Source organism: Mirounga leonina, unplaced genomic scaffold (assembly GCF_011800145.1).
Source record: "Mirounga leonina isolate KUSES-001 unplaced genomic scaffold, KU_Mleo_1.0 Mir_173, whole genome shotgun sequence".
Classification (NCBI taxonomy): Eukaryota; Metazoa; Chordata; class Mammalia; order Carnivora; family Phocidae; genus Mirounga; species Mirounga leonina.
The window spans coordinates 40,992,971-40,998,489 of record NW_023270447.1 but is presented as its reverse complement, the minus strand read 5'-3'; the positions used below and the strand labels follow the sequence as shown (position 1 = coordinate 40,998,489).

The window sequence follows — 5,519 nt, the reverse complement described above, 5'->3', positions numbered from 1 at the left end:
ATCAAAGCCCCTGACCCATTTCCATTCCAACTAGAGAAAATTGCTTCCCCTAGTGTAATTGGTATGTGCTTCCGTGTACTTGTTTTGTCCGTTTTGGGCTTTCATAGTAGTTTCTCCCGCTAGGCGGTGAGCTTCCTGGGTGCAGAGACTGTGGCTCTGATCATGTCTGTATGCCAGCATCTGGCACAGTGTATTGCGCTCCGTGCAAAATGGGTGTGCCATAATGTTTATTGGAATAAATTGGGAAATAGGCCAATTTTATCCATTAAAGTCTTCCTGATTTCTAGCTAGTTGTAATAGTTCCATACGCAAAGTTACTGCATCTCTGTCTCTTTTCCTCGCCAAAGTTCTTTTTTTCTCTGACTGAAAGAGCTGGACAACTGGGGAAAAGGAAACCTGTGTTTTCCCACATCTGGCTCCCCCTACCCCCCTCCCTCCCCCCGAGTGGCAGGCCCCCACCCCACTGTGCTGTGTCAAGCTGGGGTAGTCAAGCTCCCGGGTGCCTGTTGCTAGGTCATTACAAGTGCCCAAGTTGTGGGGCCCACTCCTAGGGTGCCTTGGCAGAGCGCCTTCTTGGAGGTGAGCTGCCCCACTGGTTCAGTAGCACCGTGTTTATCCACTCTGGAGCTCTTTTGTGCAACAGGAGAGCAGCGGGTTCTCACCCTCACACCGGCTCCTTCCATGTAATTTGCCCCGCTTGCTCTCTTGCCTCCCCCGCGACTCCCCCCCCGCCCCCCCGCCGCAAGCTCCGAGTGCTCCGCTCCCCAACCCCTTTTGTGCAACCCGTGGCTGCGGAGCTTCTAGTACTGTATTCATGGCAGATGAAGAGAGAGTGACTGACACGTTCCAGGGACGGCGAATCGCAGCGAGTGCGGGCGGCAGGGGGAGGGTGTGTAGTGGCAGACGGCCGCTGGGATTATGAATGGGGGCGGGGGGGCCGGCGAGTGTGGGGTTCAAACCGGGATCTTCGGCATCCGGCTTTGGATAGGCACGCAGGGCTGTGCGTAATCCTTCAGCTCTGGTGGGAAGGGAGATGCCGTGAGCTCCTGGCTGGGAGTGAGGGTTATTTTGCAAAACTCCCTTAGTATCGTGCAGCAGAGTACTGCGGGAGGTCGGCGAGGTAGGTGGGGGAGGAAAAGAAGCGGGTAGGGAATCGGGGAAAGGCCAGCCCGCTGGGGACCGTGCGTCTTGCTCCTAGAATTGACAGGTGGTGGCCTCAGCAGTTACAACCTACTACTAGCATCTAGTCCGCGCAATGCGATCACATTGTTATTCCCCGCACCGGGCGGAAGAGCGCAGCGCGGCAGAACAAGTGCCACCGGCAAGCTGTCTCCTGGAGGGGGGTGTGTGTTAGTGGGGTACAGAGAGGGGGTTTGGGGGGCAGAGGAGGAGACGGAAGCTTGGGCGCTTCGCGGCCGTCTGCACCGCCCCGGCCGGGGTGTTCCACGCCGGGTGGCTGGCCGGTCCGCGCGCGCGCTCTGCAGCCGCCCCCGGCTCGTGCGCCCCTTTCCGGGGCTCCCGGCCCCGCCTCGGTGGCTGCGGGCTCCTAGTCGCCGGCTGGGCTGCACGCGAGCGGCGCGCGAACGTCCCCCGCCGGCTCCGGTGCCCCGGGGAGCGCACTGCACGGACGAGCTGAGCCGGGCGGGGCCGCGGCGGTGCACCAGCGGTGGCCCGGCCAGGAGGAGGGCGGCTTCCGCGAGGGCAGCCTGAGGTAAGGGCTGCCCAGGAGGCTGCGGGTTTATTTTCCTCCTTGCCTTACTTCAAACAGCGAAGCCGAAATGGAGAGTGTGGGGTGCTGTGGGCCGATGGGGGGCGAAGAGGGTATGGGGCCGCGCCAGAGTGGTCGCCTTGACGGCGTCGTTGGTGCCCCTTGTAGGAAATCCGCCAACCGGCCCTTCCTCTTCGCTCCCTCCTTCTCTTCCTCTGCCTCCGCCTTTGAACCTCTTGGCAAACCGCTGGGCAGGGGAAGAGAGCTAAGGGAGGATGGAGAGAGGCAGAAGGATTCGCCTAGGAGTGGGTGGACTGGCGCGCGGTGCCCAGTGATTGACTGCGGGCGGCGGGCGCGGGAGGGAGCCTGAAGTACCAAGAGTTTGCTGGGGCTGCGTCCCCAGGAAGGTCCTGTGCGTCCCAGTGTCTGGGGCACCAAGTGGGACGCACCTAAGCCACAGCACAAGGAAGGCTCTGCCAGGAACTTTTGGGAAGCCCTGTCTCATGTTTGGGGAGGGGTTGGGGAGGGGTTGGGGAGGGGTGCTGGGATGTATTCAAGGCCTGGCCCTTTGTGAGCTACGTGTGTGTGTGTAGGTGTGTGTGTGTCTCGGGTTCTCCTCCCTTTCCTTCCTGCTATCCCTCCTTTTCCACGTACCTCTTTTGCTTCCTTCCTGCCCTTTTTCACAGACCCCCCCCCATGTGCCGTACTTCAAACAAAATACAAACCCACTGTAGTCAATAGATTTAAAGCAAGTATAAAGAAGAGAGCACAGAGGAATAGCTCTTAATTACGTTGCGGTTCATTTTAAAGGTGAAAATATTTGTATATAAATAACATATAATGTATTATATATAGTGTAATATACATATATAATATACACACAGGCCTGGTGTAATTTTTAAGAAATACTTTGAGACTCTCACCTAAAATTATATTACATTTACATTATGTTTACATCACATGTACATGGTGCTATTAAACAGCAATGGTAAATCTATGCATTCTGTTTCTTAGATCTGTATGAGCTATAACTGTTCTTTGAATACATCCATCTTTTAAATTCAGAGATTCCCAGCTATTTGAAAGCCTTGGGCTACAGTGTAAGAATAAAAGTCACATTAAATTAAAAGAAAAAGTATTGATGCTGGGTTTTTTTTAGTGGATCATCAATGTACCCCTCTTTCCTTTTACTAAAAGCTGGTTGTTATGCCAATAATTTTCATAAAAACAAAAACAATTTGGGGACTTCAAAGTGTTTTTACCTAGGCCTGAGGTATAGGCAGGAGTCTGGAATATATCTGTACATGAATTGACAAGAAGATAGATAAGGCAAATGATTTCACTTCAGGTAGAAGAAAATTCAGCTGCACTTCCTTCTGAGGGCACTTCATTTACCTTCTGGTATCCCAACAGAGAAACCCTTACTATCAACACGTGTCTTAGGCATCAAAGTGGTTTGATCAACTCTTCCAATCAATACTTACAGGACTTGGCTAGTAACATGTTTGCTGGCTGTTTCTGTTCTTTTTCTTTTTAAACAACAGCATGCCAACTACAAAAAATAAGTAAAATTGTTAGACTGGAATTGTTGTAATGGCATGATTGACACATTGAAGCTATCTATATATGTATCATCTCTCTATATTCCTTATTATGATTGTGAGCTAAACAATTTTGCATTTTGTCTACTTATATAGTTTTTTCCACTCAATCTGCTTTAATTTCTAATTTGACATATTTTGCAAAGATGAATTATCTTAAATTTCTCTAGGGGGTACTTGGGCCTGCTAATTTCTTTTGAATAGCATTGGTTCTGGTTTGAGGAATAAGAAATCAATCATATATAGTTTTCTGATCTTGGTGTCCTTTACCTGTCTGGAGATAGGTATTTAATAATGATGGTATGCACAAGTAAGGATTCATGTTTCATAAAAATATTAGACACAGAAATGACATTTTCATTTTGGTTTATAAACTGAAGATTTAAAATTATGAAGGAATAAAGAGTCCCATGTTGCTCTTAATATCTTATTTGGCTGACTTTGGTTAGGGAGCAAGAGGTACATGATGTAGTCTTCAGTTAGAAAGATTTAGGGGTTAGTAATTTGGATTTACCTTTCATTATTATGACATAAAAATTCATTGCTCCTTCCAGAAAGATCTGAGGAGCAGAGTTTGTAGAAGGTGTGAGGTTGTTGTTGGTTACATGACATATGGGTTTCTTAGAGCACTGGTTTTTGGGGTCACCTTATGGTGATATGGCAGACATTGATGTGCCAAATCCCTCTTGAAGGAAGAGCTTGTTGCCCCAGCTTCTGAGAGTGCTGTCAACAGATAGTCTGCAAGGGTCCTTAAAGGGGATTGCTTGAGTTGTAGAAAGCATCTTTGTCCAAGGTCATGTCTTTTTCCCCGGGCAGCTCACACCCAGTGGCTGATCCATGTGGGAGTATAAAGGCCTGGTCATCTCAGCTCAACTCCAGACAACTCTGAAGGACCGTTCTAGCTCTGGAACTCCCTACGGGATTTGCATTGCAGCTTGACATTTCCCATTTCTGCTTCTTTCCCCATTCTTAGATGTTGATAGCAAGGCGGTCCTTAATAAAATTGTATACCCAACTTGTCTCTGAGTGGGCTTCCTTGGGGAAGCCAGCCTGTAACAACATCTCCATGCGCATTCATTTTGCCAGTTTTAATCTTTTATCTTTTAAAATGTAGTGCCACTTCTCATTGGAAACATTTCTATATATCTGCTGTCCTTCTGTACCTCCTTTTCTCATTCTTTCCTTTTATTGGATCTGCAGTGTCTTTAGTCTCTTTTCCATCTAATGATTTCAACATTATATATCCCATTTCTGTTCCTTTAGTAGGCATGTTTTGTTTTTAACATTCAGATTTTGAGATGAAATGAATCAAAATATCTACTCTCTTTTTGCATAGTATAAGGGCCTTATTAAGTTATAATTCTGATCATACTCTGTATTTCATAATATTTTGTGGCATAATAGTTCCACCACATTTTTCACATGCACTGTGTCATTTTATGTAATTAAGTTTTTTGTTGTTGGATTGTTTTCATAGTCAATGTTTATTTAAACGTATCCATATTTTCTGTGCTCACTAGAGTTTCTTGCATCCCTTTCCTTCCTTCTGGATTAAAATTGCTTCTTATGGAAGTAGTTCTTTGGCAAGCATATGCAAATGATAAATATCTCTTCATCTATTTTGTTTGTTTGTTTGAAACCGTATTTTATCCTAACACTTGAATAATAGATTATTTGGGAGCAGAATTCTAAGTTGACAATTCTTTTTCTTTTTTTTTTGAAGATTTTAAAAAATTTATTTATTTGACAGAGAGAGACACAGCGAGAGTGAGAACACAAGCAGGGAGAGTGAGAGGGAGAAGCTGGCTTCCCGCCGAGCAGGGAGCCCAAAATGGGGCTCGATGCAGGGCTTGATCCCAGGACCCTGGATCATGACCTGAGCCAAAGGCAGGCACTTAGTGACTGAGCCACCCAGGTGCCCTGACAATCATTTTTCTTTCCACTTTGAAGATATTGTCTTCCAGCCTCTGTTGTTAATAATCAGAGATTGTTTCTTGGCTGCTTTTAAGATTCCTCTTTGTCTTTGGTGTTCTGCAGTTTTATTATGGTATGCCCAGATGTGGGTTTGTTTTTACTTTTTCTCCTTGGGTCTTCCTATGATCTAATCAGGTGATTCTTAAATTTCTTGAATTATTACACATTTGTGGCATGTCTCATTATATGTTATCTTGCCTCAATTCTCTCTATTCTTTCCTCTGTAATTCTTCATA

General features: G+C 46.7%; 1 protein-coding gene across 1 annotated transcript in view; it reads left to right on the top strand.

The window, feature by feature from the left end:
• Window positions 1-1,024: 1,024 nt before the first annotated feature.
• Window positions 1,025-5,519, top strand: part of LOC118019304 (cAMP-specific 3',5'-cyclic phosphodiesterase 4B-like) — a 259,072-nt gene continuing 254,577 nt past the window's right edge. Inside the window, exon 1 of the mRNA XM_035018344.1 lies at window positions 1,025-1,120. The gene's annotated coding sequence lies outside the window, so the exon portion shown is untranslated. The remainder of the gene's footprint in view (window positions 1,121-5,519) is intronic.